This window comes from Pseudophryne corroboree, chromosome 10, assembly GCF_028390025.1.
Source record: "Pseudophryne corroboree isolate aPseCor3 chromosome 10, aPseCor3.hap2, whole genome shotgun sequence".
NCBI lineage: Eukaryota > Metazoa > Chordata > Amphibia > Anura > Myobatrachidae > Pseudophryne > Pseudophryne corroboree.
This window is the reverse complement of record NC_086453.1, coordinates 28,168,491-28,195,307: the sequence shown is the minus strand read 5'-3', so window position 1 is coordinate 28,195,307 and position 26,817 is coordinate 28,168,491. Positions and strand designations below refer to the sequence as shown.

The 26,817-nt window shown below is 44.2% G+C and overlaps 1 protein-coding gene across 1 annotated transcript in view; it reads right to left on the bottom strand.

Annotated features, from left to right (window-relative positions):
- LOC134965871 (uncharacterized) overlaps positions 1-11,744 on the bottom strand; it is a 46,204-nt gene extending 34,460 nt beyond the window's left edge. Inside the window, exon 1 of the mRNA XM_063942256.1 lies at positions 11,679-11,744. The gene's annotated coding sequence lies outside the window, so the exon portion shown is untranslated. The remainder of the gene's footprint in view (positions 1-11,678) is intronic.
- Between the last annotated feature and the right edge of the window lie 15,073 nt (positions 11,745-26,817).

Genomic DNA, 26,817 nt, shown 5'->3' with positions numbered 1-26,817 from the left:
TTGCAACACTGTAGCCGGCTATCCAATTGCTACTTTGGTACTTTGGAATGTAACTGATTCATAAGTGAAATATTTACCATACTGGTTACAGTTGCAGTACTTTTAGTAAAAAGTGACATTAATCCTTCCTTAGGAGCAAAACTCAGCTCCATCACTATTGTGGTGAGTCAGTCAGCTACCTAGACAGGATTTGCTGTAGAAATCCCAAGAGGATTCCTGTGCACCAAAATAGTTACCCAAGCCTTGTACCCTTGAGGGACTTCTATTATAGCCAGAGCTTTTTACTGCAGTATAAAGAATTGAATAGGGTTATTCTAATTGTTTTTTTTATGTATTTTAATAGTGTAAGTTGTGAATTATTCTTGAAATGACTTCTTAACGCCTTATGTGGTAAAAGTACTGTGTAAAACAGTTTAGAGAACAGTTTATTAAGCAGTGAAAAAATGATTAATGGAAACCGTGAACAGACGTATGAGTTAAATGACTCATGTAATTTATTTGTCACATTGTCGGTGAATTCTGAAAAGTCCTACCTTGGAAATTCTGCAAAGCTGCGTTCTTGTTCCTGAAGTCTGCTAATTATCGTTATATATTTTTGTTTAATGCGTATGAAAAATGTAGAAAGGGGAGACTTCTGTAGGTGAAATAACTGTCAGCTTCGGTTACAATACTTTAGCTGGAGTTCACACTTATGCAAATGAATCTGAGATAATAGTTTCGCCTAAGAAGGTTACACTCACGTTACAGTATAAGGTAACAGAAGCTTATCTGCATAAAAGGGGAAGCAATGGGGGGAACTTTACCTCTCTGATGTGAGTAGGGATCTGTGCAAACATGAAACAGAGAAATGGCATATTACTCACCACATTGCAGTAGCACAGACCTGTAAACAATCCTAATATTGCAACAGTAGCAATATGCTACAGTATATGGCCTCATCGTGAAGGTGGTGTGGCTATATCCCCCTACAGGGGTGTGCCTAGGGGTCAGTATGGAAAGCCGGCGGCCGGGATCTCGATATACAAAATACTGACGCCAGGATCCCTATTGCGAAGAAGTCGACAGGGGTGTTATACCTTCTCTCCTACCCCTCTAACCCTAACCCTCCCTACCCAGGCCCGGTGACAGGGGGGGGATAAAGGGGACACTTGTGCAGGGCACCGAGGTTCAGTGGGGCCCCAAGGATCAGGGACACAAATAATGGGGCCACAGTGCCAATATTGCTTTTTAAAGTGTATACTCCAACTGCTCAATTTAAGTAGGAATACAATTAACAAACCCCCTAAACTCTCTCCTTTCCTTTTACCACATCACTGTGTCCAGTCCCTAAGGTCCATGCTGTATTGCCATCATTATGCATGTTGCTGCGCTGCGCTTTTCTGTATGTCCCTGCCACCACCATTGAAGAGACGGGTAGCCCAGCAGGAAAACCACCTGCTGATCTTACTGACAGTCAATGCTCCATTTTTAAAAAAAAAATCCCCTCTAACGAGTTAAAGGAGGTTGAGGGGACCCCAGAGATATCAGTGTACTGGGCCCCAAGATTTCTGTTGCTGGCCCTGACCCTAATCCAAACTCCTAAATTTACCCTAATGCCTTAACCCTAAAGGTTATGATGAGGTGATGACTCCAAAACGTTGAAGAAGGATAAACTGTTACGTCATTTCAGCTGCAGTGCCATGTTGAGGTGCTGGCTTGCATGCCGGAAGATATCCAACACTTAGGGGGGTATCCAATTACCTGTGATAGTGCATGGGCGTGAAAAATTTGTTTTTTGCTTGTTTATTATCACACTATCCAATTAGGTCCTGTATTTTTGCACGGAAATACATAGGTCCCACAAAAAGCCGCTGACCTCTGTATTTTTGCGACACTTATCGTGGGTCAAGGGGGCACTTATCGGAGATTATGCTTCATGTGCTTAAGCCCTATCAGGGCTACTTGGCTACCCCCCATACTCCTTAAAAGGGTGCAAACATTAGTGTTTTTATTGTGTTAAATGTAGCACATCTAGATTTTTCTTTTTCATGTTACCTTTGATTATACTTTTACTAATTTGCACCTTTTTTGCATATACCATTTAATTGACGAAGTTAAAGCACATGTACACCAAGATACATTTTTCTTTTAGTGTTTTCAATTTAGTTTTATTCTCTATATCATCAAATATTTTTTTCTTTTGATATTTATAGCTGCTTGTAGTATTGACGGGAAGCTCATAGACAGAGATCTTTGTTTAAAGTTCTAAGTTTTAGTATCAATTCCTTTTCTCCTTTTTTTCTGGTTATTATTCCTGTATTTTGGGCCTTATTCCGGTTTGTTTGTGAACCAAAAAAGTTAGCCATTGGGCGAAACCATGCTGCACTGCAGGTGGAACAGATGTAACATGTGCAGAGAGAGTTATAGGCCCTACACACTGGTCGATCTCACTAAAAGACATGAACGATCTCGTTCATGAATGAATGAGATATCGTTCATATTTTTCAGTGTGGAGGCCCAAGCAATGAACGATGCGCGGCCCCACGCTCGTTCATCGCTGGTGCCCTGTCGGCTGTGCGTGCAGGCCAATATGGACGATCTCGTCCATATTTGCCTGCACTTCAATGGAGCCTGGTGACGGAGGGAGTGAAGAAACTTCACTCCCCCGTCACTGCCCCCCGCCGCCGGGTTGCCCGTCGTCCGTAACTGCCGCCGAGCAGCTCGGCGGTGGATCTTTAAATGTGTAGGGCCCTTTAGATTTGGGTGGGGTGTGTTCAAACTGAAATCTAAATTGCCGCATAAAAAATAAGCAGCCAGTATTTACCCTGCACAGAAACAATATATCCTACCCAATTCTAACTCTCTCTGCACGCTCATCTAAAGCTCATCTGCCCCACCTGCAGTGCACATGGTTTTGCCCAATTGCTAACTTTTTTGGGTTCGCTAACAAACCTGAAGAACACCCTTTATTCAGTTAAGAGGTTTATATAGGAATCCTAAGCCAATTCTATATAGAGATAGACATACAGTATTCATCTGATTGCAAATGTAACTTACTTTACCATTAAAAAAATCTGGATAAACAAACAGGCTCAGCAATTATTACTGATCATCCATCATTTTTTGGCTAAAACTCTGAAAACAAATTGGACCCTCCCAGGCTGGTGGTGGAACACCCTTTTTTACTGAAAACATACAAAATCTTTAACATTGCGCCTATTTCAAGGTTTATTGCTAAACAACATTTTCCTCTAATGGGCAAAACCATGATGCCCTGCAGGTGGGGCAGATATAACACGTGAAAAGAGAGTTAGATTTGGGTGAGGTGTGTTAAAACTGAAATCTAAATTGCGCCATAGAAATTAAGCAGCCAGTATTTACCCTGCACAGAATCAATATAATCCACTCAAATCTAACTCTCTCTGCACATGTTACATCTGCCCCACCTGCAGTGCACATGGTTTTGCCCAATTGCTAAGTTTTTTTGGTTCACTAACAAAGCTGAAAAACACCCTTTATTCATTTAAAGATATGAGACAGAGGGTAAAACTGTATATATGGTGTTTCAATCTTTGTAGTGATTAAGGTACTTTTTAGCCCTCCGTTCCCATGTCTCTCTGGCTTATGTCACTATTACCCCATGTGCGTGTTCATTCGTTAGCCTATATATTCTGAACTATAATCTTACTCAGGTAAATACAGGTATGCTGTGACCTGACACATAGTGCTGTGATGTTATGTTATTTTAGGAGTGCGCAGAACGAGCTGCAGGTGAGAAATTGGCTTTTGAGGGAGAAAGGACTGCAGAGAGCTGCGAAAGTACTGGGTGCGGAACCTCAACATTGGCCTGCCTTTAGGCAGCTGTTCCTTGTGCAAGGGAGGGGGGGGGGGGGGGGTGGAAAGTATTCCCTGCACCGTTGTGCTAGAGGCAAATGTATTAGTACACCCAATAGGTGTGCCGAGTGTAAGAGTTTGCAATGTTTGCGGAGTGAGGATACCCAGCATCTGAATTGCTAGATCTCCTGTTGGTGAAAATGGATATGTCATATCGTAATATTGTCCTTGCTGGTTGTCTAACAATACTGCCTCAGTCTTATCACATGCGTCTAGTCAGTGTGACATCACCCTGTAGGAGGGAGGAGGGAGATACCTGAAATGGGATTCCACCAATCAGGAACCGGTGTATCCTCCCCAGGTGAGCACGGCATGATGGGCATTTGGAAGGTTTTAAAATAGGTTGTGCAGGTCAGCTCCTGATGTTAGTTGCAGGACTCTGGCTAAGGGGTGATACTGTGCCAGGGTACCTTGTGGAACGCATCACCAGTGCTGTGTGGACTTACACTTATTTACTCCTGTGGACTAATCTGCTATCACTGCTGTGTGGACTCAGTGATAGTTCTGCTGTGTGGACATGTTTATCTGTAACTTCTGTGTGGAATTGCTGTGGACCTATATCCTCTATTGGGATTTAGTATTTAGACTGCTACCTGTGTATTGTTTCTGGGCTATATTTACTCCTGTTTCCTGTGTATTATCTATTCCTGTGTGCTGTGAGAAATAAACCATCACTTTGGTTTTATCGGCTCTGTGTCTGAGTGATTCAGTTAAGAGGTTTATATAAGAATCCTCTGCCAACTCTATATAGAGATAGACATACTCATCTCATTGCAAATTTAACTTACAGTACCATTAAAAAAAAACCTGGATAAACAAACAGGCTCAACAATTATTACTGATCAGCCTTAACTTTTTAGATAAAATACTGAAAACAAATTGGACCCTTCCAGGCTGGTGGTGGAACACCCTTTTTTTACTGAAAACATACAAAATCTTTAACATTGCGCCTATTTCAAGGTTGATTGCAAAACAACATTTTCCTCTAATTGGCAAAACCATGGGGGTAATTCCAAGTTGATCGCAGCAGGAATTTAGTTAGCAATTGGGCAAAACCATGTGCACTGCAGGGGAGGCAGATATAACATTTGCAGAGAGTTAGATTTGGGTGGGGTGTGTTCAATCTGCAATCTAATTTGCAGTGTAAAAATGAAGCAGCCAGTATTTACCCTGCACAGAAATAAAATAACCCACCCAAATCTAACTCTCTCTGCACATGTTAAATCTGCCTCCCCTGCAGTGCACATGGTTTTGCCAATTGCTAACTAAATTCCTGCTGCAATCAACTTGGAATTACCCCCCATGTGCACTGCAGGTGGGGCAGATTTAACACATATACAGAGAGAATTAGATTTGAGTGGGCTGTGTTCAAACTGAAATCTAAATTGCAGTGTACACATAACACAGCCACTATTTAACCTGCACAGAAACAATATAACCCTCCCAAATCTAACTCTCTCTGCACATGTTACATATGTCCCACCTGCAGTGCACTTGGTTTAACCCATTAGAGGAAAATGTTGTTTTGCAATTGACCTTGAATTAGGCCCATTTTACAAAAACAATACAATGCGTTGAATTGCACAGCACAGAAAAGCAGCACAACAGCATAACAGAAACTATTCAGAATACAGGTGATGTGGTTTAATATGGTGGGCTGGTAATGCTAGCGGTTAATGTTCAGTTCAGAGAATGTGAAAACACTGTTTCCTCTCTAAATGTAATTTATTATCATAGTAGCTTGTACAGGAAACTAATACAATTACAGTTCTTTTTACATTGTTAGTGAGGAAAAAAATAATTTAGACTTCAACGTTTCATACACCCTGGGGAATTCAATTGGGCGAGAGGTTCGTCAATAAAACTTTGTGTCTATCGTGGCCAATTTTGGATTACTGCAGTATGTGCACCACCGATACCCAAGGTATACCCCCCCCCCAAAAAAAAAAAAGTTTATAATTTTTTTTTATCTCTGTGGCTCTTGGTGGTCTCCCTGCCATCTTACCACTGGGGAGGGGGCTGCTGGGAGATGTAGTTCTCCCAGCTGCTGAATCCAGGGGGGGGGGGTTTACAATCACAGGTATCTGGATGATATTTTGACAGTTAAAGGGTCAACGCCAAGTGGTCAGCATGCACATGGTTGACAAGGTCAAGAGGTTGACAGGTTCAAATGCTGTACATGGCAATAGTCGACACATCATATGGTCAACATTTTTTTTTTTTGCTTTTTATCCCAAACTTTTTCATACTTCCATCCATGTGGACTACAATTGGGAACAGTAACCTATTTCGAGCGTAGCAGTAGTGGAGCGAGACACCTTGCCTGAAGCAAGGCAAGCGTAGCAAGCCATGCGAGGGGACGTGGTGCACTAATTGGGGATTCACATGTTTCAAGGTAAAGTAGACACTGAAAAAACATGAAAAACTCATGTCAATCTTTTTGTGTGTTGACATTTCAGTGTCAACCTGCTGACCCCTGACACACACTTACACTTACTGGTGCTGAAGGAGTCGGGGTACCAGAGCAAGTCTCGGTGCTTTTACCTAATAATAACGTTTTTAGGAACTAACAGGCTTGCTCTGGAGGTGCGTGAAAAGAGACACTTTGTCTATAGAAATCACAGCGTCTCATTTTCTCTCCTGCAGCAGAATAACAAATCCTCATGCCGCATTTTTTTTTTAAATTCCTGCCCTAAATTGAATTCCCCCCCAGGGGTGTAATGCTGTACTTACGCCAGCTTGCCTACCCTAAATTGACCAAATTCACATTGCGTATCCCCACAAAGGAATAAAAGCATGATCAGTGGCAGACAAGTTTTGTCAATTCTAGAACAGCATATACAGCACAGATTAATAATTTTACATATGACAAAATAGAGAATTGATTGTTTTAATAAATAAAATCATTTGAGTGACAGCAAACATAGCAGGCTGCAATATGGCGCTTTTACATCCAAACGGCTACAGCAATCTTATTTACCTGAGAGTACTAATTACACCACAGACAGCTTACTTTCCCACAAGACAGAACTGCAATAATTATGGAATGTAAACAGTCTGCAGAGTAGTGTGAGACCCCGTCAGGGCCGCTTCTCGGCAATTTGGCTCCTGGTGCGAACAGCAAAAAATGTGACCCCCCCCCCTCCCTGCACACATTATGAAAACCAAACATTTGCATGCACCTTTAGCACGTATGCAAAAGGGGGTGTGGCCTGCTAAAATGGGCGTGGTGTCGCTGCAAGGGTCATGGTAATGAAGGAAAAACCACCTTACACCCCAGTTTTGCACCCTGCACCACCAGGCGTTGGCCACCACAGAAAAAAAAAAACATTCCTGATTGGTGCCCCTTAAATTATTTGTCATTTTTCCTACTTATACTAATGCCCCTTACACATTATGCCACACACCATAATGCCCCTTACACATTATGCCACACACCATAATGCCGCTTACACATTATGCCACACACCATAATGCCACTTAATCATTATGCCACACACCACAATGCCCCTTAATCATTATGCCACACACCATAATGCCCTTTATGACATTAAGTGCCTTCTACACATTATACCGCACACAAATCGTTCCTCTTACACCATATTATTAATGCCCCTCACAATAGTGCCCCAGACATCATGTAATTCCCATACAGTAATGCTCCTTATAAATTATATCCCTACCTGCTCGTTGTCAGGGGCCAGCATCTCGTTTGTACTACCTCCCCACACACTAGTCAGAGTTCCCGGTACTTTCAGGGAGCGCTTTTCCTGCCTGCATTCCTTTCTCCTAGTAAATGTCCTTTCCAAAACAGCCTCTGCCTACTCTTGCATCCTTCACAACTCTCTTCTCTCAGGAGGCGGCCATTTTGGTCAGACCGCATAGGAATACTGCGAACATTGGCCGCGATTGCACGGATTGCCCACCCCGAGAAACAGCCCTGACTCAGGGACCCTGACCACCGACAAAACAGGACCACAGAGAGAACATGTGCTTAAGTGCCGCCATGCACACGTGTCTACAAGAATACAGTGTTTTGACTTGAGCATTTTTAAAAAAATCAAGATCCAAGTGTTTTGATACAAAAAGCTAAATATAGTCCCTTTTGTAACAGTTCAGATTTACAGTAGGCGGATAATTATTTTAGCTAGTAGACAGATAAAGAGGAGAAAGATAAAGAACTGACCAAAGTACTACTAACTCTCATTTTACATGCTGTGTTTGAAAAAAAATCAGATGATGATTGGTTGGTACTTTTATTTCTCTCCAATCTACAGTATATCTGACAGTAACATTTGATAGATCTGCCCTACAGTATGTCTGACAGAAAGGGTGGTATTCAATTCTTTCCGCCCCCTTCCACACACGTTCTGTTTCTGCCGACGAGTGTGGTACAGTATCATCTTTTCAGCTTGCTACTCCCGGGATAGTGAGGGTGCCCAACCCTTTACGCTGCTAAACCTGATTACTATGGGCGTGATATGCGAGATCAATTTAGAAAGGAGATTGGATGTGAAATATCACTTGAATATCGCCCATTGAATGGTGGGATCCATCCTGACCCCAAAATGAATCTAATCTAATTTCAATACATTTCCCACAGTCACCATATGGTAAGAAATTCCACAGCTTTATTTCTCTCTCACAGCAAAAAACGGAATCATATGCTTATGGTGACATGTTGCTGATAAAGTATCGCACCATAATACATTTTCTGGCTTAAATACACCGGCAGGGCTGTTTCTATACAATTTGTCTCCCAGTGAGAGCATTAAAAAGAATGTGCCCCCCATAGACATTCAAAAATGCGCCCCCCCCCCCCCCCATAGACATATAAAAAAAAATATTTTGTGCACGGCTAAGGCGAGTGAGTTCCCATGGCGCACGGACAAAGCATTGCTAAATGGGTGTGGCCTCTCTAAAATGGGAGTGGCCTTGCAAGAAAAGACTACCTTACACCCCAATTTTTGACCCTGCAACAACAGATCTCGGCCACCATAGGAAATAAAAAAAAATTCCACCATGTAAAGCCCCGTGCAGTAATGCCTCTTGCACCATATTATGCCCCTGCACCATATTATGCCACACACCGCAATGCCTGAGATACATAATTCCCTACAGTACAGCTTCTAATTACTTTTAAATTACCTGCTCGTTGCCAAGGGTTTCATGCTCCGGGATCCATGCTTGTTGCCAAGGGTAATGCTCATTGTCAAGGGATGTATAATCACCCGACAGTATTGTTATTCTGCTTCTCCTCCTCCTGCCCATATAACTCTGCTCGGGGGGCGGAGTTTCGCTATATTACGCGGCTGTGTTGTGACGCCATGATGCAATCACGTCACTCCGCTAAACTCTGCCCCCCGAGCGGAGTTCTATATGGGAAAGAGGAAGGGGAGCCAGATAGGAGCTGCAAGTGCCACAACAGGTGCCCCGCATGGCTCACCCACCGCTGGAAACTGCACTGCATGTTGGGAAGTGGTGGTTTTGTAAGCCACCGCTCAGTAACAAATGTATACAGTAATAAGTGATGTACATTTCTATTCATTCAACCAATCGGTAACGTATGGAAATCCGGCGGCTTCGTTAATGCACCCGCAAGGATAACCAGCCATATGGAACTACCAATGGGAAGACTCCAAATAACATCATATCTGTAAGCTGCTGTATGAGCAGGAGAATACAGGATTGTGTTGTACACAAGGCAGAGCCACGTTTTATCACTTTTCACAAGGGTCCAAGTCAAAGGAAGATGTAAAAATAAAAACATAAAAATGCCAAAATAAAATAGTTTTAAACACCTCCCCAAAAAAATCTAAATTGCTTCCTTCCTTCATTCCATCATATTTTTGTTTCTTTTTAAGATGTACAAGTTTGGCTAAAGGATGACGAGTGTTCACCTTGTGATCATTTTTGTGTAACGAATCTGTAATGAATATGGTGGTAGAGGGGAGATTTATTAAAGCTTGGAGAGAGATACAGTAAAGAGGAGAGTAATAACTTACGAATCAGCTTCTTTCACTTTACAGTTTGAAAAATTACATTTAGAAGCAGATAGGTTGGTACTTTAGCTCTCTCCAAGCATTGATATATATCCCCCATAGTGAGAACTTACCTTTTAGAGGGCTCATAGTTAGAGATGGCCATCGTGGATTATCCATAGATGGTCACCATCGATGGTGTAAAACCATCTGGAGGGAATCCATCAATGATTTTACCCAGAGACGGATTAAGGGGGGTGCCCTTGGGATAAGTAGCCCGGGCCCCCCCAATCTAAAAGGGCCCCTCACCAACCGCCGCAGATCGGATCTCTCTTCAATCCGATCTGCGGTGCTGCGCTCATGAGTCACGGCTTCCCGGCCCCGCTGACCTGTCAAGCTCCTCGCTGCCCTGTCCTTCCTCCGTCTTCAGTGCAGCCTGCGGTGTGTCAATGACTGAGCCGGACAGAAATTGGACAGCTGAGCCGCCGCTCAGCTGCCCTGACTAAGAGTGCTCTAAGAGCTGTAGTCAAGGCAGCTGAGCGACGGCTCAGCTGTCCAATTGCTGTCCGGCTCATCAAGCCTGGGGCTCAGTCATTGGCGCACCGCAGGCTGCACTGAAAAAGGAGGAGGGATTCATAGCATGCGTGGCGCCCCGGAGGCTGTGGCTGTGACTGAGTTTACATCCTTGGAGGAGAGACCGAGAGAAGCCAGCTCTCTGTCTCCAGCTGTACGGTACTGCATAACCAAAAATGTAAGGCTGGCTATGTTTTTATTTCTTTTATTCTTGGTTTTATATATATATATATATATATATATATATATTATAGTATAGGATAGTCCGGCACTCAATGGGAGATATGGATAGTTTACTGAGGTGTCCTCCTAGAACTGATGCAGGTTCTTATGTAGATATGGGATGAAGGTGACGCTCTGCAGTCTGTTACCATAGATTAAAAAATGTGTCCTTTATTGGGGACCCCAATAAAGGACGAATGTTTTAATCTATGCTAACAGACTGCAGAATGCTGCCTTCGTCCGAGATATATATATATATATATATATATATATATATATAGTAGATATTCATTCTATACTACCGCCCTGGATAGTGCCACATCGATATTTCTATGGTGGAGGTTGCCATACCCAGAGACAGCTTAAAGAGGGACACTGGGAGTATGTACTTCTGGACAATTTTAGACCTTAGGGCCCCCCTGTCTTAAATACCCCGGGCCCCCCATAGCCTTAATACAGCTCTGCTTTTACCCATTGATGGTCATCCTTGCATTACTGTGTAATGAAATGCAGGCCAATCAGGGGCCGAAGGCATGGCTTCACCGGTGTCATGGGGCGGGGCTAAGCTCTGTGCCCTGACACTTTGAGAAAAAATAATAATTCAGTAGCACTGAGCAATCGATGGCGGGAAACCATCTGGTTCTCCTCCACCGATGATAAAAGTATTCAACATCGGCCATAGACCATCGATGATTTTGAACCATCGATGGTCGATGGCCATCCCTACTCATCCAATGCATCTGACACTAGACATAATTGCAGAATGGTTTAATGCAAGTGGAAAAACTACATTATAGTTAGGCGGTAGAATGAGTTGGGTCTTCAGTACTGTAAATGTACCATGAAGTTCCTCTCACCCTGATGCAGAAAGATTTTGGTTTAAACACGTCCAAATTACACAACTTTCATCCATTCTCCTGATTGTCCTGTGCAACGCGCACATTTCTGCGTTTAGCTCTATTATGTCTTCTCTAATGAGATTTATAAAATCAACACTAATCAAGGATATATATAATTAAATAACCTTACCCCTTTGTGGCAGAGAATGGTCAGAACTCCACAGAATTCTGCACGTCTTCGTATAATGAAAGTGAAATAGTTTGTCTTTGATTGTTAAGCACTAACGGGAAACAGATGTTTGAAGTGAAAGCGAGACTAAAAAATGTTTCTTTAATAGTTAATAAAGAGCCTGGAGCCTCACTTGTCGTCCTCTAGTATACGCCAGATTTAAAATAATCCAAAAATGATATTTAGAATTTAGAAATATCATCTTTGCATTATCCTAATCATTTTTTATAGTCAAAACAGTCGGTAAATCTGGCTCTGATACTAGAAAGGAACTCCCCAGCCATAAACCTCACTGCACGTCCCTGAATTACATTACAGTATATATCTGTGTATACTAGCAGGACGTTTCTTATGCACACTTACAGGATAGCAGTTATACTGCAACTGTTGCTCCAATTGCAAATTATTACTGCTCGTTATAATATTAGATCAGTAAAGAGACATTGCTAAGCAATCACCAATTATCAATCTCAAGTATAAACCAGACCGAGTGCTGCAGTGAATCACCGGAACGGAGTATTGGTCTTGGTCTCACTGGGAGTTTTGATAACAGGTCCTTCTTACTCATGACATCATGGGGCACTGTAGCGTAACTATACATTTTGCACTCCATCTGCCCAAATAGTTTCTGGCCCCCACCCCCCCCATGGCATTTTAGTGTCACTTACACATACTGCCCCCAGTAGTGCCACTTACACATAATGCCCCCAGTAGTGCCACTTACACATAATGCCGTCAGCAGTGCTCACTGGCATCGGCCTCCTGCTCCTTTACTGCCACCGCTGCTGCTGTTGTTGTTTGTAATCGGTGCTGTCTCTAAGGGGAGGAGAGCAGAGAGCACCTCTCCTGCCTGTCACTGATGGTGCTTGCAGTCTGGCAGTCAATCAGATGAGCTCTGATTGGCTGGCAGCCAGTGCCACTTTCAAAATGTTGAGTGGAAGCCCCGGCACCCCCAAGCTACAGTGCGGTCTGTGGCGGCTATTGCTATTGCTCTTATTGGGCATCTAGAAGGCGCATGAGTGGGCTGTCTGATCTAAAATTCAGTTACTTGGGCTCTCACCTCTGTAGTTACCCGGCACCCAATTCCTATAAGTGTCACCACGGAGAAGGTGTGATATGGGGGGGGGGCATTTCCCGGATCACTCCCTCACCCACTTGGATCCACCTCAGTTCGTATGCAATTCAGGGGTCTATTTACTAAGCCTTGGAAGGAGATAAAGTGAATGGAGATAAAGTACCAGCCAATCAGCTCCTAACTGTCATTTTTCGAACACATCCTGTAACATGGCATTTAGCAGCTGGTTGGCTGGGACTTAGTAAAGGCTTAGTAAATAGACCCCTCAGTCACTGAAAAGGTGTAACTGGGTAGTATCTTGGCATTCACACATAGGGGGAGATGTACCAAGCCTTGGAGAGATATAAAGTACCAAACAATAAGCTTATAATTGTCATTTTTCAAACCCAGCCTGTAACACGGCAGGTAAAAGCTGATTGGTTGGTTCGTTATCTCTCTCCATGCTTTGATAAATCTCCCCATGGGCCGCTGTAACTGTGCGCTGTACAGAGTCGCACATATGCAGGATTACGCCTGGTTCCTGATGCATAATACTGATGACGATGGAGATCCAGAAGTATGGATGGGAGTGCTCTGATTGCAGACAAGCATCACACAGCTCAGCACATGGGCAAACCTTCAGCTCTGTGTGCGCAATTACAGGAGCAATTATGGCCAACTTGTGCTGATCTCTGCATTAGCCCCTCAGAGTATAGAGAAGTAACTGGTATACCATGGCTTTCCAGACTGGATGATGGCAACAAGTATTGTAGTATACTAAATTACCTTTAATAAAAACTGAATTCAGAGTTTCTCAGCCTCAATAGAACTGAACGTACTGACCAGCATCAGTGTTACATGATATGAAAATGGTTTAGAGATACTACACAGGAATAAAGCAAGCACAGGGAATGTTTAAATATATGTTTGTTCCTATTTGTCCAATATTGAAGTCCTTTTATCATGCACAGCTAAAAGCAACATAAGCTGAGTTTGACCTTTTGTGAATCCCATAAATTGACCCCATTGCCCTGCAGCTCCAGAACGCTAGAGATCTGCAAATCAACAATTCTGCGCACACCCCTCGTTGATGGTTCTATGAATCTGCACCTCCTTCACTACCCCCTATACCCTACACTCACTGGGGATCATGCAAATTGTCTCCACACTTACTCACCCCCAAAGTTCCAGCAATCCTGAGGTCCCTTGAATCATCACCTCTTGTACCTTCTCCTTTCCCCTTGAAGTCCTGCAAATTAGCTCCTCCCGCACACCCCCACCAAAGGTCCTGCAAATTGACACTTCCCACACTCAACCTCTGTTCCATCAATGAAATCCCTGCTAATTAGAAACTCCACAAGTCTTCCCATAACCCCACTATATCAGTGGGTGTCTTTCAAATAGGCACCATTGGGGGAAGACATTCTGGAACTTGACACCCTCTGCACCCCTGTTGTGTTGCTCAAGATTTATAGTCCCCACTGAGCCTTGCTCTGTGATTGAGTTGACGACATAAGGTGTACTTGACGACCTAAGGTGCAGTGGGGAAACATCTGCAGAGTTGTAAGGAAAGGGGGAAGAACATGGGAGTGCTGGAAAGTCATGGGGTAAGTACATTGGCGTGATGGGAAGAAAGGGGAAGAACATGGGGACATGGGAGGAGAGGGGAAAATAGAGAGGAAGATGGGTGGAATGGGGAAAGAAGAGGGGGAGATTTGTGGAAAGGGTAAATAAAAGAGGGAGATGGTAGGAAAGGGGAAAAAAATAGGGGGAGATGGTAGAAAGGTGAAAAAAAGAGGGGGAGATGGGTGGAATGGGGGAAATAAAAGGGGGAGTTGGGTGGGATAGGGAAAGTAGAGTGGGAGATAGTGGGAAAGTAGAGGGGGAGATGGTAGGGAAGGGAAAAAATGGGGGAGATGGGTGGAATGGGGAAATAAGAGGGGGAGTTGGGTGGGATAGGGAAAGTAGAGGGGGAGATAGTAGGAAAGTAGAGGGGGAGATGGGTGGAAAGGGGAAAGTAGAGGGGGAGATGGGTGGAAAGGGGAAAGTAGAGGGGGAGATGGGTGGAAAGGGGAAAGAAGTGGGGGAGATGGTAGGGAAGGGGAAAAATGGGGGAGATGAGTGGAATGGGGGAAAAAGAGGGGGAGTTGGGTGGGATGAAGAAAGTAGAGGGAGAAATGGGTGGTAAGGGGAAAGTAGAGGAAGAGATGGGTGTAAAGGGGAAAGTAGAGGGAGAGATGGGTGTAAAGGGGAAAGTAGAGGGGGAGATGGGTGGAAAGGAGAAAGAAGAGGGGAAAACTGGGTTAGACAGAAGGAAAGTGGGGAAGACAGGAAGTTATAGCAGTAACAGTGGAAGGACATGTGGTGACTGGAGGAAAGGGGGAAAGAGTAATAGAAAAGAAAACAATCTGTACACAATAGCTAGCTACACAGCAAATGATGACACACACATAATCACATCCAAAGTCACACACAGACTCCGAGAGTCACACATACACAGTCACACATAGACATGTCTAGAGGCACCCAGAGTGAATGATTTATATTAATCCTCAAGTTTATTTGCATTTGGTTTATTATTTTATGTATTCACTGCCAGAGGTGTAGCTAGGTACCATGGTGCCCAGAGCAAGGGTATGTTTCGGTGCCCCCTCCCCTGTACTGAATTGGGGGCCTGGCCAACATGTGGTGGCATGTTATATTTTAAAATAAAAAATATTTACAAATTCTAAATTGGTGACAGGGCCGGTTTTAGACCTTGTAGAGCTCAGAGCAAAAGTTTCGTTTGGGCCCCCCCCCCTTCCCCCAAGTTTAAAACAGGGTCGTGGCTTCATGGGGAAGGGGTGTGACACAGAATAGTATCAATTCACACTACACTGCACAGTAGTTTCCGTTACTCATTTTATACCGCACAGTAAAGACTGTTATTCATGTTACACCACACAGTAGAGACACTTATATACATTACACCACAGTAAAGCCCCTTATACACATTACACCACAGTAAAGACACATATACGTTACACCACAGTAGAGAGCTTATACACGTTACACCACAGTAGAACCGCTTATGTCCCTCATTCAAAGTTGATCACTCGCTAGCTACTTTTAGCAGCCGTGCAAACGCATAGACGCCGCCCACGGGGGAGTGTATTTTCACTTTGTAGAAGTGTGAACGCCTGTGCAGCCACGCGGCAGCAAAACACATTTTGTGCAGAACAAGACCAGCCCTGTAGTTACTTATTCTGTGCGATGATTGCTGCAATGAATGACATGGTAATGATGTCAAATACCCGCCCAGCAAACCCCCAGCCACGCCTGCTTTTTTCCAAACACTCCCAGAAAACGGTCAGTTGCCGCCCAGAAACTCCCACCTCCTGTCAATCTCATTGCATTCGGCTGTGCGATTGGAATTGTCGCTAGAACCAGTGCAAAACCGCAAAGGACGTACGACGCGTGTGTGCATTGTGGTGCATTCACATGCGCAGATTAGCCATTTTTTTCACTGATCGCTATGCAGTGAACAACTGCAGCTAATGATCAACTCGGAATGACCCCTATATACGTTACACCACAGTAGAGTGCTTATACATATTACACCACAGTAGAGCCGCTTATATACGTTACACCACAGTAGAGCACTTATAAACATTACACAACAGTAGAGCCGCTTATATATGTTACACCACAGTAGAGCGCTTATACACAGTACACAACAGTAGAGCGCTTATACGCGTTACACCACAGTAGAGCCACTTATACACGTTACACCACGGTAGAGCCGCTTATGGGGGTGATTCCGAGTTGTTCGCTCGCAAGCTGCTTTTAGCAGCATTGCACACGCTAAGCCGCCGCCTACTGGGAGTGAATCTTAGCTTATCAAAATTGCGAACAAAAGGTTCTCAAAATTGCGAATAGAAATTTCTTTGCAGTTTCTGAGTAGCTCAAGACTTACTCTTCCAGTGCGATCAGTTCAGTGCTTGTCGTTCCTGGTTTGACGTCACAAACACACCCAGCGTTCGCCCAGACACTCCTCCGTTTCTCCAGCCACTCCCGCGTTTTTCCCAGAAACGGTAGCGTTTTTTTACACACTCCCATAAAATGGCCTGTTTCCACCCAGAAACACCCACTTCCTGTCAATGACATTACGATCACCAGAATGAAGAAAAAACCTCGTAATGCCGTGAGTAAAATACCAATCTTCATAGCAAATTTACTTGGCGCAGTCGCAGTGCGAACACTGCGCATGCGCAGTAAGCGGAAAATCGCTGCGATGCGAAAAAAATTACCGAGCGAACAACTCGGAATGACCACCTATATACGTTACACCACAGTGGAGCCACTTATACACATTACACCACAGTAGAGCCGCTTATATACGTTACACCACAGTAGAGACACTTATACACATTACACCACAGCAGAGCCGCTAATGGGGGTCATTCCGAGTTGATCGCTCGCTAGCAACTTTTTGCCGCACTGCGATCTTAGCTTATCAAAATTGCGAACGAAAGGTTCTCAAAATTGCGAATAGAAAGTTCTTTGCAGTTTCTGAGTAGCTCAAGACTTACTCTTCCAGTGCGATCAGTTCAGTGCTTGTCGTTCCTGGTTTGACGTCACAAACACACCCAGCGTTCGCCCAGACACTCCTCCATTTCTCCAGCCACTCCCGCGTTTTTCCCAGAAACGGTAGCGTTTTTTCACACACTCCCATAAAACGGCCAGTTTCCGCCCAGAAACACCCACTTCCTATCAATGACATTACGATCACCAGAACGAAGAAAAAACCTTGTAATGCCGTGAGTAAAATACCAATCTTCATAGCAAATTTACTTGGCGCAGTCGCAGTGCGAACATTGCGCATGCGCAGTAAGCGGAAAATCGCTGCGATGCGAAAAAAATTACAGAGCGAACAACTCGGAATGACCACCTATATACGTTACACCACAGTGGAGCCACTTATACATGTTACACCACAGTAGAGCCGCTTATATACATTACACCACAGCAGAGCCGCTAATGGGGGTCATTCCGAGTTGATCGCTCGCTAGCAACTTTTTGCCGCACTGCGATCAGATAGTCGCCACCTATGGGGGAGTGTGTTTTCGCTTTGCAAGTGTGCGAACGCTTTTGCAGACGACGGCACAAAAAAGTTATTTGTAGTTTATGAGTAGCTCTGGACTTACTCAGCCGCTGCGATCACTTCAGTCTTTTTGGTCCCGGAATTGACGTCAGACACCCTCCCTGCAAACGCTCCCTACGTTTTTCCAAACACTCCCAGAAAACGGTCAGTTAACACCCACAAATGCCTTCTTTCTGTCAATCACCTTGCAGTCGACTGGGCAAATGGATTCTTCGTTAAATCCATCGACCAGCACCGATCCACTTTGTACCCGTACAATGAGCCTGCACATTGCGTTGCATACGCATGCACAGTTTTGCCAAGATTTAACCTGATCGCAGCACTGCAAAAAGTTGCTAGCGAGCGGTCAACTCGGAATGACCCCCTATACACGTTACACCACAGTAGAGCGCTTATACACGTTACACCACAGAAGAGCCATTTATACATTTTATTTTGCAGCTACTATTGCAGAGAGAGGTGCTGTAGCAGCAGCTGGGGCATAGAGAGGTGTTGCAGCAACCAGGGGCAGAGAGAGGCGCTACAGCATCCGGGGCAAAGAGAGGTGTTGCAGCAGTGAGGGCTGCAGGACAAAAGTAACCCAGCTGCACAGCTACAAGCAGACAGTAAAACATATAAAGAGGGCGCACAGAGCTCCGGCGTGTGCTGGATGTCAGTGTCTCCTGCTGTCATCACTGGCCTGACCTGTTCTCCACCTAGTCTCTGAGTCCAAGTCAGTGTGCGCCCCATCTGTGCCTTCTAATTTTTTGGGCCCCCAGAGCTTGCGCTCCACTGGAGCCACCCACAATACAACTCTGTTCACTGCACAGTGGTGCATTTTTAATACCAAGCATATGCTGTAAGTCACAGGTTCTCAAACTCTGTCCTCAGGACCCCACACGGTTCATGTTTTGCAGGTCACCTGTAGATTTTTAAAAGTGACAGTTGGTGATACACAGTGCAGCTGCTGGGTGACATGGAAAATGTGATCCGTGTGGGGTCCTGAGGACCGAGTTTGAGAACCACTGCTGTAAGTATATACAGCCATATTTCTGACTGATGCTACATGGCTACGTCACTTATCTGACACCAAGAGGGCAACAGCTGTGCTATTAAGCTCACCGCAGGATATGTTTTTTGCTTTTCCAATGAGGAAGTTAAATCAATATTACATGAAAATTTACATGACCAGGATGCATTACCTTCGGAAAATATAATGGTAAAAATGAAGAAAAAGATCCATTAAAAACTTATATTATGGCATCACATTATCGGATAGTTTTAAAAGCAGAAAAATTCCACATAGTTTTAGAATACAGAACATACCCACAATCCTCTCTTATGCAGCAGCAGAACCACCAGACAGCCAGAATGTGAGCAGAACAGTGGGGGTCATTCCGAGTTGTTCGCTCATTGCTGATTTTTGCAACAGATCGATTAAGGCAAAAATGCGCATGCGCATGGTACGCAGTGCGCATGCGCTAAGTATTTTAGCACAAATCTTAGTAGATTTACTCACGTCCGAACGAAGAATTTTCATCGTTGAAGTGATCGGAGTGTGATTGACAGGAAGTGGGTGTTTCTGGGCGGAAACTGGCCGTTTTCTGGGAGTGTGCGGAAAAACGCAGGTGTGCCAGGATAAAAAGCAGGAGTGGCTGTAGAAACGGGGGAGGGCGTGTTTGTGACGTCAAACCAGGAACGAAATGGGCTGAGCTGATCGCAATGTAGGAGTAAGTCTGGAGCTACTCAGAAACTGATAAGAAATTTTTATTCGCAATTCTGCTAATCTTTCGTTCGCAATTCTACTAAGTTAAGATACACTCCCAGAGGGCGGCGGCCTAGCGTGTGCAATGCTGCTAAAATCTGCTAGCGAGCAACAACTCGGAACGAGGGCCAGTATGCAGTGCAGGCAGAGACACAGGAGTGTCAAATTTCATGAACTATTGACAGGGCTTCCTAACCAGAGTAGAGATAGGAGGATAGAGAGAGCTGTTAAGGACACGGTGTCACTTACTCCAAACCTGGGTCTCTGAGTCCTGTGTAACTTGTTATCTAATGAGGGTCTAGAGACAGAGGGGACTGGACGGAGATAAAGTGGATGGAGATAAAGTACCAGCCACTCGGCTCCTAACAGACATTTTTCAAACACATCCTGTGACATGGCAGTTAGGAGCTAATTGGCTGGTACTTTATCTCCATCCACTTTATCTCTATCCAAGGCATAGTAAATAGACCCCAGAGAGACATGCACACACAGAGTCCTCCTGAGTCCTATCCCGGTGTGTAAGCAGTACAGAGACTGCTGATATTTTTGCATGTGACAAGATAAATTATAGATTTTATTTTTCTTTGTTTATGTTAAGGTTGTTTAAGTTGTCTTTGTTCCACTACAAGAACATTTTATAAAATAGTTGTCTTTGAATTAGGTGGAGCTATAAACAGTACCCAGGCATTATTAAACTATTAGTTTAAATCTAATATACACCATCAGGCTAAATTTAATATATATGCAATCCATACATCCTAACATGACCCATTCCAGAAGGGATAAAATGCTGTCTACCTGGCCTTCATTCTTAATTTATGATTGCAATCACCTGTGTTCTTATCAATTAAATAGTTCAACACAAGTCACGGCAATCATATACAGTATTAAGAGGGAAGTCCAGGTAAAGAGCATTTTTTCCCTCCTGGAATGGGTTATGTTGGGAGGTATGCACAATCTAATAAACACCCACCATTCCTTCGGGCACCCCCTGTCTAAAGAGACCCGGGCACCCCCAATGCATAATTTGGCCCTGCCCACAATAGGATGATACAATGTTATTTTTTGTAAAAAGTGGGTAGCAATTTTAAACAAATGTTCTTTATACCTTATTTTATTAGTCATAGAGCAATCAGCCAAGGAACTTTCATTGACAAGAGACAAACTTATAAAAAATATACTGATAAGCATTGGCATTGTACAAGTCTTAGGTTAGACAAGCTGAACAATCAAATAAATACATACACAAAGAGGAGAATACAATTAGCTGTGGGGTTGGCTGTGCAGGGAAAGGCTCTGGGTTTCATGCCATGCCTTTGACCTCATGCAGTAAATTCTGGGTTAATGCACGCTAACGCATTGATTGTGTGTAAAACGCTGAATCAATGGGTTCCCCCATGCAATAAACCCCTTTTATTGCAGACTTTTCCTTGCAGCTTCTGAAGTGCCCCAAGTACATGTCCCACTGGTTCTAAAAGCAGCACATAGATACCTATGTTAGGGGTGGTCACCTGGGTAAGTGCAAACCTTGAAAAGAGTTCTGCTTAGATTTTATGGCCGGGGATATACATGACCATGAAAAAGTATTGCCAGGCTTGCCCTGTTTTCCAGAGAACCTGCCTTAAACCCTCATACTGGGCCGCTCTTGTCCAACTACCATTGACCTGGTGAACAAGCCAATCCCTGGCTAAGCATGTGTCCAGTCAGAGTCCGGTGTGTGTATGGACTAGGCCTGCAGCACAAGTCTTGGTAACTTAAGCATTTATGCAATTTATTATAAAGTGTGATTATTTGGCTTTATGCCTACTAGAAGTGATATACTCAGTATGCACCGTTACCTTTGATAACACTTACTGTGCTGAGTGTGTGGGTTGCATTTGATCAGGATAACACAGTTTTTCACATATACACCTATTGGGGTTACACTCGCACAGTGTTATCACATAATTGCAGCCACACCAATGCCTGCTAGAAGTGATATTTCCAGTATTCACCATTACCCGTGATAAAACCAATTGTGCGGAGTGTGTGGGTTGCATTTCTTCTGGATAACACGGTTTTACACCTTTATTGGATTACAATCACACAGTTGTACTAAACACCTAAACCCTCACAGCTATTGCAACCTTGTGTGAGTCATGCACATATCTCACCACAACTTGGCAGTGAGACACAGAGCCTATGTGAAAATTTAGATCACAACACACACATACTGTGTTTTTCTCCTGCTACAGCATTTATCATGTTCTATACTATCTGGGACTTATTACTATACCTTTCCACCTGTCCTTTCTATTGAACTTTCATTGCAAGAGGATCTCCAGTTCTCCTTGGGCTGGTAATGCCAGCAGGGGTTACTGGGGGTATACTCAAGCAAAAGCAAATTCAATTGTATCATCTGTATTCCTTTCAGAAATCCATTCTATTTTCACTCCACTCACTCATCTGTTCACTGCTACAAGGCACACAGGTGGGCAGCAGAAACTGAATGGAATTACAATGATTTCTGAAATACTTTATTTTTCCCTGGTCCCATATTATTGATGCATACATGTAGGGAACTTCCTTGCCTTACCAGGATAGCTGTACCTAGGGAAACCCTCTCTATTGGATAATTCAACCTACAATGCAGAATTATTACTAGGGTCTCAACACTCTCAATATGCTGAATTGTGATGTCACCTCATCAGGATGTTATTTAATTTACTTATAAACTTCACACTTTTCTGCATTATCAATATAGCTAGTAACAACAGTGATTTGCAGGATAGTTCCATATCCAAAACCATTGCAACCACTCAAACACTGGCTGTTACATACTGTACAAGTTTTACTTTTATAATTTTTCACTTTATTACAAGTGTTTATCTATCATTACCAACTGGCCTAACAGGATGGTTGATGCTTTAACGCATACCAATAAATGTTTTATTTTAATAATCTATAATTATATACAAAAGTGTCCCAACACCAGAGTCCTCCTTTTTCTTTGTAGTTCGACCCACTACCATTGATACATGTGCTCTTTGAACAAATCAGCATGAATTTAGTTGGGCCCTTGGAGAAGTCAGCTTGAGGCCATCATTATGTATTGGTTGTGCTCAGGAGCGGTCCTTGGTGCGGGCAAGCAGTGCCTTCGCTAGGGGCACTGCGGCCTGGGGGCGCAGCTGCAGTCATCCTGCAGGCACCGCCGCCCGCACCCTGCTCCCCCGGCTGCAGAATACGCCATGGGCTGTGTGGGCGTCCGCTGCCGCCGGCTCCAGGGACAGACACTAGGGGTCAGTATTGACCTCTAGTGTCTGTGCGGAGCTGCTATGAAAGAGACGTCATGATGTCTCTCCAATAGAGAGAAGCCGGCGGCCAGACGGAGCAGCAGCAGCAGCGATCGGGAAGCAGGAGCAAGGCAGTGGTACGTATTGTTTTTTTTATTTTTGTGTGTGCACAACTACTGGGGGCAAAGAAACGGGGCACAACTTCTGGGGGCAAAGAAGGAGGGGGCACAACTGCTGGGGGCAAAGAAATGGGGCACAACTACTAGGGGCAAAGAAAGAGGGGGCACAATACTGGGGCAAAGAAACGGGGCACAACTACTGGGGGCAAAGAAAAAGGGGGCACAACTACTGGGGGCAAAGAAAGAGGGAGCACAACTGCCGGGGGCAAAGCAACAGGGGGCACAACTACGGGGGCAAAGCAACAGGGGGCACAACTACTGAGGGCAAAGCAACAGGGGGCACAACTACTGAGGGCAAAGCAACAGGGGGCACAACTACTGGGGGCAAATCAACTGGGGGGCACAACTACTGGGGGCAAAGCAACAGGGGGCACAACTACTGGGGGAAAATCAACTGGGGGCACAAGTACTTGGGGCAAATCTGGGGGCACAGCTACTGGGAGCATAACTGTGGCCACGCCCCTCCCCTATTTATTCTGCGGGCACAAACAGTTTTGCCGAGGGGGGGCGCCAGTGAAAACTTTCGCACTGTGCGCCACAAGGTGTAGAATCGGCCCTGGTTGTGCTAGACTATGCAATGCGCTATCTGGAGACAATACCCTTAGGAAATATATAGTCTAATATGGTAGCTAAGGAGCTGGTTCACTTGTATGCCTTATTCGGAAATCCTAAGAAAATGCTTACCGATCAGGGTATCCCATCCATGTCCGTACTAATGAGGGATATCTGTCAACTGCTAGGGGTGAAAATGTTACACACTTCTGTTTACTATCCACAACCATATGGACTAGTGGAGAGGTTGAATCAGACCCTGAAGCTTATGATCAGCAAGGCAGTAGCACAGGAAAATAAGGATTGGGACACCCTTCTTCCTTACCTGCTGTTTGAGGTACCCCAAGCCTCAGTGGGGTTTCGCCCTTTGAGCTACTGTATGGGAGGCCACCCTGAGGCATTTTGGATATACTAAAGGAGAGTTGGGAACAACAGAGGCCTAGAGAACCAAACTTAGTACAATTTGTTTCTCAAATGTACAAGAGGTTGAGGAAGATAAGCCCTTGGTGCACCAACACGAGGCAGAAGAGCAAGGTTGAAAGACGAAAAATTATGATACTACCTTGATAATTCAGTCCTTCTGTCCTGGGGATAAGGTTTTGGTTCTAGTGTCATCCCAAGATAGTAAGATCTTCACTCAGTGACAGGGGCCCTATGAGATGGTAGTGGTGGTTAGCCATGTGAACTATAAGCTCCAGCAGGCTAGGAGGAGGAAGGCAGAGCATATATATCATGTACAGTAACTGTATTGAAATAATGGCATGAAAAGGATTCAGTGCCAGGTTTGTTTCGTACGGTAGTGTAAAAGTCCTTGATTACCATAGAAGCTACCTTGTCAACAGAGCAAAAGCTGCAGGAGGAGGAGACATGTTCTCTTCCCTACCAGGGCGTAAAGACTTTATTGAACATGATATTGTTATGCCACCTTTTGTAGTAGTGAAACAAAAGCCCTTACAGATCCCTTATGCTAAGCGAAGTGCTATTAGAAGGGAGGTGGAGAGCATGGTTCAACTTATGGTAATTGAGGAGTCTACCAGTGAGTGATGTAGCCCATTGTGCTGGTATAAGACCTAATATCAGCTTACGGTTCTGCTATGACATTATAACGTTAAACAGTTTGTCCCAGTTTGATGCTTATTCGATGGGTGGATAGGTGGACAGACTGGTGGTAACTTTGGCTGGCAGCAAATATTTAAACCCCCCGTGAGCTCATAAAGTTCTGCTGACAGATTCCTCTTACATCCACAGCTAAGGAAAAGACAGCTTTTCTCACCCAAGGTGTGACCCTTTCGATTACATGGAGCACCGCCCACTTTCCAAAAGTGATAAACAAAGTAATGAAACCCCATACTGCCTATGTATAGACTATAGAGGATATTGTTATACAGTCACAAGACTGGGAATAACATCTTCCTAAATTTGAGGCAGTACTGGCCTCATTGAGATATGCAGGTTTCATGGCTAATCCGGAGAAATGTGCAGTGGTACTGAGAGAAGCTAAGTATGTGGGTTATATAGTTGGACAGGGTCATGTGAAACCTCAAGAAGGAAAAGTTGAGGCCATTAAAAATTGGTTGAAGCCTAAGATCAAGTCGCAGTTGGGCTTGGTAGATTACTATAGGTGGTTTATCAGTCACTTTGTGGCTAGAGCAGCTCCATTAACAGACTTGCTAAAAAAACAACGCTGTCCCGATGGGCAAGAGTGGACCAGTCTTGCCGAGGCAGTATGGGCATATCTTTGTCTGGCCCTTTGTGCCTCTCCAGTAGTATAGCCACCTGATTTTGCCTGCAGATCTTTCTTCCATACAGACACCACTGATGTTGGCTTACAGTAGGTGCAGTTCTGTCCCAGGAAAGTGAGCAGTATAACACCCTGTATTTTACTTGAGCAGGAAGTTGTTGCTGAGGGAACAAAAATACACTATGGTAGAAGAGTGCCTGGACATGAAGTTGTCCATAGTGGCACTTCGGTACTATTTGTTGGGGAGAGAGTTCTCCTTAATCACAGACAATGCTCTATTACATTGGATGTAGAGAAACCAAGAAGTGAACGCCAAGGTTTCCAGGTGGTTCCTGGTGCTACAGCCATAGGGGATCAGTATGATTTACTGGTGGCCATGATGCCGATCATAAGTATACAGACAATGGCATCCTGGCCGCCAGTGTGCCAGCAGTGGGGTGAGCGCAAAGAGTCCCCTTGCAGGCTCACTGCATTCGCCATACTGCGGGCTTGTTAGCTTGCGGTGCTCGCCACAGGTTTTGTTCCCACTCTTAGGGCTCTCTGGTTAAAAAAAGTAAAAAAAAAAACGACATGCAGTCCCCCCAAAAAAAGCATAACAAGACTTTTCATAACACAACATGTTTTCATAACATTGAAGCCCAGATCCAATCACCGGCAGAACTCTAAGGGGATTGGCTCAGGGGTTTGCCATTGATAGGAGTCGCCCTGGTCCTGGTCATTTATGCAGAAGGGAGGCATGTGGAAACACATGCTGCTCCTCAGTCCGAAGTGGATCGTAAAAGTGATTTATTCCTTTTTTACCTCTGGGATGCCTATATGGAACGAAGAGGACATGATCTACACGGGAATAAGTGAATATATGTATATTATTATTTTTATCAGATAATTTGGATTACTACTGGAGGAGAGGACTGAAGGGCAATGTAGGATGTATGTAAGTATGTATGAGTGTCAGTATGTATGTGAGTGTCGGTGTGCATAATTTCAATATTAAAGTTGTACTTTTACGCTGTGCATGTACTGTGGTTATTGAAATATTTTTTTACAGGTGGAACTACAGGTACCAGTAGGCCCTTCAATGCCCTGCATGCTACTACTTGTGGTTTGCCAAGTAGGCTTGCAGGGACCTATAGCTCCACCGGTAAAAGACAATATTACCAATGCATGTGTAAAATGGAAAGACAAACTTCAGCAGCAGGAACTGTTAATGTCAAATATTGTCAATCATTTAAATTGGGGTCATTCTGGCAATCCCTGTTCTTCAACTTGTTGAATGAAGTTCAACATCCTTAATCTCAGAAAACGTCCAGGCAGTACTGCACCTGCCAACACTGAACCAACAGACATCCACCAATGTGACAGGGACGTGCAGTCAGGGGAGGCAGTGCCTCCCCTGTCATTAATGAGTAAAATAA